Below are 7,219 nucleotides of genomic sequence, written 5' to 3' on the forward strand. Positions count from 1 at the left end.
CTGGGAAGTGGCGGGGGGGGGGGTTGCAAATCGCTCTGTGTGCTTCTCTCTACTATAAAAGCAATTATCTGGGAGAAAGCCAGCATCCCATCGTCTAATTATACAAATTACATTTGCTTTTTTTTTTTAAGCTGCTAAACAGGGCAGAAGACTAAAATGTGGACCATCCCCTCCCATCTCGATTCCTTCTCTCTTTCCCCCCGGGTTGGGAACACAAAGGCGATCTGCAAAACGGGGCCTGGGTGGTTGTTAGCCGAGGAGCCCTTTCAAAGGCGAAGGCGATCATTATCTTTTCCTTCGCTCCTGACGTCCTCCTCCTCTTCGCCGAAACTCTGCACCCTCCTCCAACCGAATCCCGAAATTAAATTCCGGGCGAGCCACCCGAGGGCGACCGGAGAATGGGGAGGGAAAGGAAGAGGGACCCCGTGTGGCCATCCACACGTGGCATCGCAGCCCTCTGTGTCCCGGCGTTGCGGGATGGAAGCAAAATGCTCGAAGGGAGAGGCCAGATACCGGATAGCTGCCTTCTCTCCCCAATCCCCGTACGGACTGGAAAACAAAACGAACCCCCTGTTTCCCCACCCAAAAATTATTTTGTCTTTCCGGATCTCCGCTTGGCCCAGGAGCAAATTGAGAAAAGGGTTCAGAGCATGCTTGGAAAAAGCACCTTTGGGTTTTTAAAATTATTTTAAAATGCATTGGGAACCCTGACCCCGTCTGTAAGTAGGAAGTAATACTTCAGGAGATACAGCAGCGAAGAATAACAGCTGGGTTGTATATTTTTTTAATGTTGTTGTTGTTAAAAAAGAAAGAGGGTTAGAACTTTTTTAAAAAACAAAACACCACCATAAAAATTACATCCTGTCATCTGCTTATTTCAGTAAGAGATGTTCCAGGGTTTGGAGACAAAAACCTGAAAAGGCACGCTTTGTAGCCTCGGGCGAATTTACCTGTCTCTGGTAGACTCTGCCTTTCTCTCCCATCCCCCACCTTTCTTTCTCCTCTTTCGGTTTTGGTCTCCCCTTCTAATTTAATTTGGAGACACACAGAGAGAGAGAGCTAAGCCATTTTTTTTGGATGGGGTGCAGTAATAAGTTTGGTGGAACATTATCTTGTGCACATATATATTAGAATAAGATATTTGTTCGTTTGGAACGCGCGGGACTCGGTGTGTGTGCGCGTGTAAACGGAGCTCCAAGCCACACGCGCCTTGCCCCATTGTTCTCCCCCCTCAGCGGCCGAACCTTCCCTTTCTTGATGGGGTGGGGAGGGGGAGAGAAGAAGAGAGCTTGTTCCAGATCACCCTCCCCTCCCCCATAAAAAGATCTCTTTCGATATGCACTCACGCACTCTTGCAGTGCTTTTCATGAGTATTATTTTAGCAGAACAGGTATATATATATACATCTCCTGCGCCGTTTGATCTGTTCAGCATTCAGTGTGGGATTTCCCTGTTTCTCCCACTGTTCAACTCTGGCCTGTTCTGTGGCCTACTTTCCATTAAAATAACCCTTCCTACGGCTCGGCAGTCTTTTTCTTTCCTTTGCAACCCCCTTACAAATATCACCTTCTCCTCTCAGAGTTTGCCTTTGCTCTCAACGTGCCTGGCTCATTAACCTGCTACGCGTTAAGCCCTGGTTGGGGACAGAAGGATTTTTATAGACAAATATGGCTGTGTCTCCTAGTTTGGGTGTGTGTGTGTGAGGTTTTAACAGCGTGATATAATGGACACCTCTTTTCTCTCTTTCTTTATGGTCCGGTCCATCTTGCCCGCGATGCTCGTGGACATTACGCCGCTCGGTTTCAATAGTATCCGCGGCTGGGATTTCATTATCGCCTCCCGTCTAAAAATGGCGCTAGTCCTCATGATCTCTCTCCCCCTCTTTCCTTGGGGCAGACAGTGGTGTCATGATGTGGAGACTATCTAGAACAAACTGAACTCTTCCCAGTCCCCAAGGTCAAGCTCTGGGGAAGTCGACTCCCCATAATCTATTGTTGTTGTGGGCACAAACGTAATCATGTACGGCGCTGCACTCAGGCGTGCATATGTGGGCTTGTATATACGTGTGTGTGTGCACACCATATACACATATACTTTTTTGGAGAGTAGGAATCGCTCCGTCGTGCCTTCCCACCCTAAGGCAAGGATATAATCAAGTGTCCTCGGTAGTTTTTAACCTTTGAAGAAGTTTTTCTTCCCTTCTCCTTTCTCTCCCTCGCTTCCAAGTGGAGCTGGGGAGCCACAGCGGGGCGGGCGGAGAGGGAGAGGGAGCCGAGAAGGAGACGCATTCCTGTGGGTGCCGGATGGCTCCAGGGCTCCGCCGCAAGGGCCTACGAGAGGGACACAGACCGGAGAGAGAGAGCAGCCCGCAAACTTCGCCTGCCTTGATCTGGTTCCTCTGGGCTCCAGCTCCACCCAGGGGTTCACCCACCAAACCACCCACAGGAGCACCCACCCTCGCTCGCTCTCTCCCTCCCTTTCTCTGGGCAAGGGAAGGTCAGGCGCGCTCCACCAGCGCGACCCACCGCGCAGCTGGGCAAGACCGAGGCGATGGGAGTTTGAGAACCTCTTTGGAGCTCAAGACACAGAATTTTCCCCCCCTCGGGTCTGCAGAAGCTGTTTGTCCTTCTGCCTTTTCCTCTGAGACGCGGGCGCGCTTGCTTGCTTTGCGATTTCTCTCTGCCACCCTCCGCCCTCGATCACGTCTCCCACCCTAGCGCGCTTTCAGGTTGGCATGGCGGGGATGAGTTTCCTGACCTGTGACTCTCCTTTAGAAACTCTTTTTTGGCTTTTTTGTTGTTGTTGTTGTTGTTGTTGTTGCACAGTTTGTTTCTTTCCCCCTCCACCTCCTCCGCGGGAGACCTTAATTAAACCCCATCTATAACCCCGCAGCGAGAGCGTAGTCTCCGTCGAACATCGCTTTTAATTTAGACCAAAGAGCTCCGCGCAAAAGCCCAGCCAGACCAACGCGAGCCGTTTCCTCCCAGGAGCGCAACTGAACCAAAGGTTTTCGGGTGAAAGCTGGCAGCAGTTGAGTTACCCCTGGATTTGCTTCGGTTGAGATTTTAAAAATCGGTTGAGCTTCAAGTGAGAGCTTTTTAATTGCGGTTTGGATGCGATGCTTGACTCGGGAACTTCCTCCTGCCTTCTTCACCTCTAACGCGGAGCTCTGTGTCTTTGGAATAGACCCGCACACCGCTTCACTTCTGCTCCTTTTTTTCTGGCGTGGGCAATTGGGCCCCTCAATATAGAAGTAAATATCTGGCACAACCCTCTATCACGTTGCAGTGGTGGTGCCTTAAATGGAAGGAGTGCTGTTAGAGCACGAAGGTACATTTCCACAGAGCAGCAGTACACATGTGCGTGTGTAAAAAGGGCCAATCCGTATGAATGCAACAACCTGCTTTTATAGGTCATTCCTGGAGAGGTGCATGGATCGTGTGCGCGCGCGCGTATTTTGAAAAATCCACTGTCGCCGCAGATCATCATCATTTTGCATTTATTTGCTTGTTTATTGGGGCCTAAAACATCTTTCCCAGCTCTGCGAGCCTTCGGGGTCCAATCCCCAATCCCGAGGCGCGTTTTTTATTGCCAGCCGCCAAATGCCAGATATTACGACCTTTAACCAAATGAAAACACCTTTAACAAGCTCGGAGCCTTTTAATGCTTTTGCTGTACTGAGAGGCTCAGTCTACACACACACAACCCCTTGCCAGCTTCCTCCAGCTTTCGTGGTCTGCAATATATGTGGGTTCTCTGGCGGGCGGCGGGTTTTCTTTTTAACCCTTCATTTCCCCGAACCTGATCACAGGAAGAGTGGGTGGGGTGGAAAAGCGAGACAAAATTGTGCTCTAGGGGGGGCATCACTGGGTGGTGTGTGTTTTTTTTAATGGTGGGTGGAGAAGAAACACACCCGCTCTGGGATTTTTGAAAATCAATGCAGTAGAAGCGCGTTTCATTTTTCTGGCCTCCCCGAGACTTCTCTGTGGCAGTGATCCTGTACACGCTCGCTTTGTTGGGGAGCAAGTCCTGGCTGAACTCAGCGGGTCTTCCTCCTGAGGAGACAAGGACAGGTTGGCTCGCTGCTTCTCCATCTCACGCAGCTGCAAGGCTTCTTCTTCTTCCGCAGGATTGCGGGCCCGCTTCTCTCTACCCCAAACACTCCAGCATCCCGAGCAACCTCCTCTCCGACATCCGAGAATGAAGGCAGCTCAAAGAGCGGGCCAGTTGGGGGAAAGGACACAAGGAAACTCCTCGGATCCGGGAATCTGGAGTCCACGAAGCACAAAGGAGGGCCTAGTAGCCATTGCCAGTTTTGTTCCTCACCTCCCGGGCTACCGATCGCCCACGTTCAAACCCAAAAACCAGTTTGCGGGGAGGGATACCGATTCTCTGGCAGAACCCTCTGCCCGTTCCCCCAAACCTAGCCTTTTGACCTTTCCACAAATCAGTTCCACGACTCGCGATGGATGCTGTGATATATCCACTTTCTTCTGCCCGTTTTACTGCCACGCCTGCGTCTATCAGTTTATAACTGTCGTGCAATCCCACTCATGTCTACTCAGAGTAGGCCCCGTTGGATTCAGTGGGGCTTACTCCCAGGGAAATGAGCATAGATAGGATGGTAAATTTGCTTGGAAAGGGGCCTATTGATTTCAACCGTGTTTCGCTTCCCCAGTAAATAAGATACGCATTGAGTTTACTTGCTAGGAAACTGTTCAGCAACACTAAGCGAGTCTACAGCCCCGATTAGAAATTTCTAAATAATCCCTCCCCGCCCCCCGCCCCAGTTTATTTCTCTCCAACCGTTTCCACGTCTAAGTGGCTTAGGATCGCTGTGTATGTGTGAATATGCATAAGAGCGCGTGTATCAAGTACCTCCTTTGATGCTTCCAATACGCAACAGCCAAAGCAAACTCTGTTTGCATTGTGCATTTATCAGACACCAGAGACAATAGACGAGAGCATTAATCTGCGACAGGCTGCTTGGTTTAATTAATTGCAATTAAAAACCTGCCCGGCTAATTGCCTTTGGGGTTCCCAAGGGCTTGTCCAATGAGTAAATGCGAACGAGGAAAATAAAGGAATATTCATTCCCTATGTGGAGACAGCGCGCAATGAAATCGAATTTGGTCTTCTAAGAACAACGACGGCTACTACTGCTCTATTTTATTTTTAAACAAAGAGCATAACCTCAGAGGTTCACAGCCGGATCCTAGCCACTATCCTTGGAGTAAACCTGCGATCTCCGTAGGGATATACTCTTGGAAGCAAAGGTCCCTTTTCAAATAAATGGGTCCACAATCCAGTGTGCTTGGGATCTGGTTATAAATAAATAAAAATCAGTGGGTTGAGGGAATTCCCTTGTAGTCTGTAGCAAACCCTGATGCCTAACCGGAAAAAGAGAGCTATACCTCTGGAAATCAAAGTCTTGAAGGCCAAACAGCCGTGGTAAGCGAATACTTCCATGGCCTGCTCCTGCGCTTCCCGGAGGCATGTGTGGCTGTCCGCTGTTGGAAACAGGATAGTGGCCTTGATGAGCGCTTGGTCTGATCCTGCAGGGATCTTTCTCTCTTTAAACAAAAACCGGAACCAGTGACATTTGGCTCCACGTATGGTTCAGTCTGTGCCACTTCCAGCATGGGACTTGTACGCCCTCTTCCCTCTCTTTCGCGGTGCAGCGAAATAGAGAGAGGTGAGAGGGTGTGGGGAGGAGGATTTCATGCACACGCGCGCGCGCGCTTACACACAAACACACAAACGGGGGGGGGGTGGACCAGCAGCCCTTGAATACACAACGAAGCCTCAGTCCCCTGATTTGCTCTGTTCTTAATTCCCGCTCTTCTTATTCCTCCTCCCCCCCTTCCCTCCCTCCACCAGAATCAACCCCGGCTCTCTCTCTCTCTCTCTCTTTCTCGCTCTTTACCCCCTCCCCCTCCCGATTTTGATTTGATCGCTCCCGTTCACATTTCACTTTTGTATTTCTCCCCCCCTCTTCCTCTATCATTACTCATTGAGTGCCCCGTGAAATTACAATCGTACATTTTCAGCTCAGCAACCCATTTGTAGTGGAGGAGAGAAGGAGGAGAGAGAGAAAAAAAGAGAGAGAGAGAGGTCTAAATAATGGCCGAATTAGCCCTACTGGACAGTTTCAGATGTAACACTCTGTAATAATTATATTGCAGGCTGGATTAGGATGCTATTATCATAATCTGGACGTTTACAATTATCTGTAATTTGCAAAGATGCGCCAGGTCTTGATTACAGCGGTGTTTTTTTTTATCAAGCTAACCATCACTAAACAGTGACAGTAATAACAGCTAATTTTGCTGGCAATATAAGAGGTGCTGGGGTGTGCAAACAATTTCACACCTGGATATGCTCAGTCAACCAAGAATATAGAGAAAGAGCTTCTGCCCTGAGACTCAGAAAAATATTCTCCTCTGCTTCTCTCCACTATAGATTTCCTTAGACCCTCATCTCTGCTTAACAGGTTTTGCACGGGGGTAAGTTTTTTTTTGTTCGGTTTTAAACCTCCTCGACTGCTGCCGCATATCCCATCAGCTGTACCTCTTCACGTTTTAATGATGGTTACTTTTATTATTATTATTTTTATTATTTCAAAAAGGAAAGAAAGAAAAAGAAAAGGAAAAGGAAACCCTGGTCATTCTAATTTCTCGATTTTCCTTACTTAGACCTTTCGATAAGCGAGTTACACGGACGCACATTTATTTATTTACTTGTCTGTTTGTTTGCCTGCTTTTATTGTAGCTTTTATTGGGGGGCGCTCTGCGGTTTGGGTGGGCGGCTCAGGATTCCCACATTTTCAGTGACTCACGTAGAGGTTCAGAAATAAGGGGGGTGTATATTGGAAGGGGGTGTTGTCTCGAAAACGAACCGGTGAATGTGCGTTGCGAGGCGGGGGGGGGGGTTGGACTCGCTATGTTGTCAACATCAGTGAAGTGCCATTTGGGAACTCCCGGTTGAGAATGACAAAGAAATACTCCACGGTGTTTTCCCTTCGAAATCTGGGTTTCCATGTTTAATGCAGAGTCGTCTCATTGCTTGAAAGTGGTCTGATCCACTGTGTTAGCTGGTGTGCGTGTGTGCTTCATCTTCTCTAAGTCTGGAAGGATATTGCACGCTTACTTACAAGTAAATCCCATTCGTGGGAAATTTCGGAGTAGACAAGTAAAGAATAGGGCTGTGAAACCCCCTT

Source organism: Podarcis bocagei, assembly GCF_964188305.1.
Source record: "Podarcis bocagei genome assembly, chromosome: 12".
Classification (NCBI taxonomy): Eukaryota; Metazoa; Chordata; class Lepidosauria; order Squamata; family Lacertidae; genus Podarcis; species Podarcis bocagei.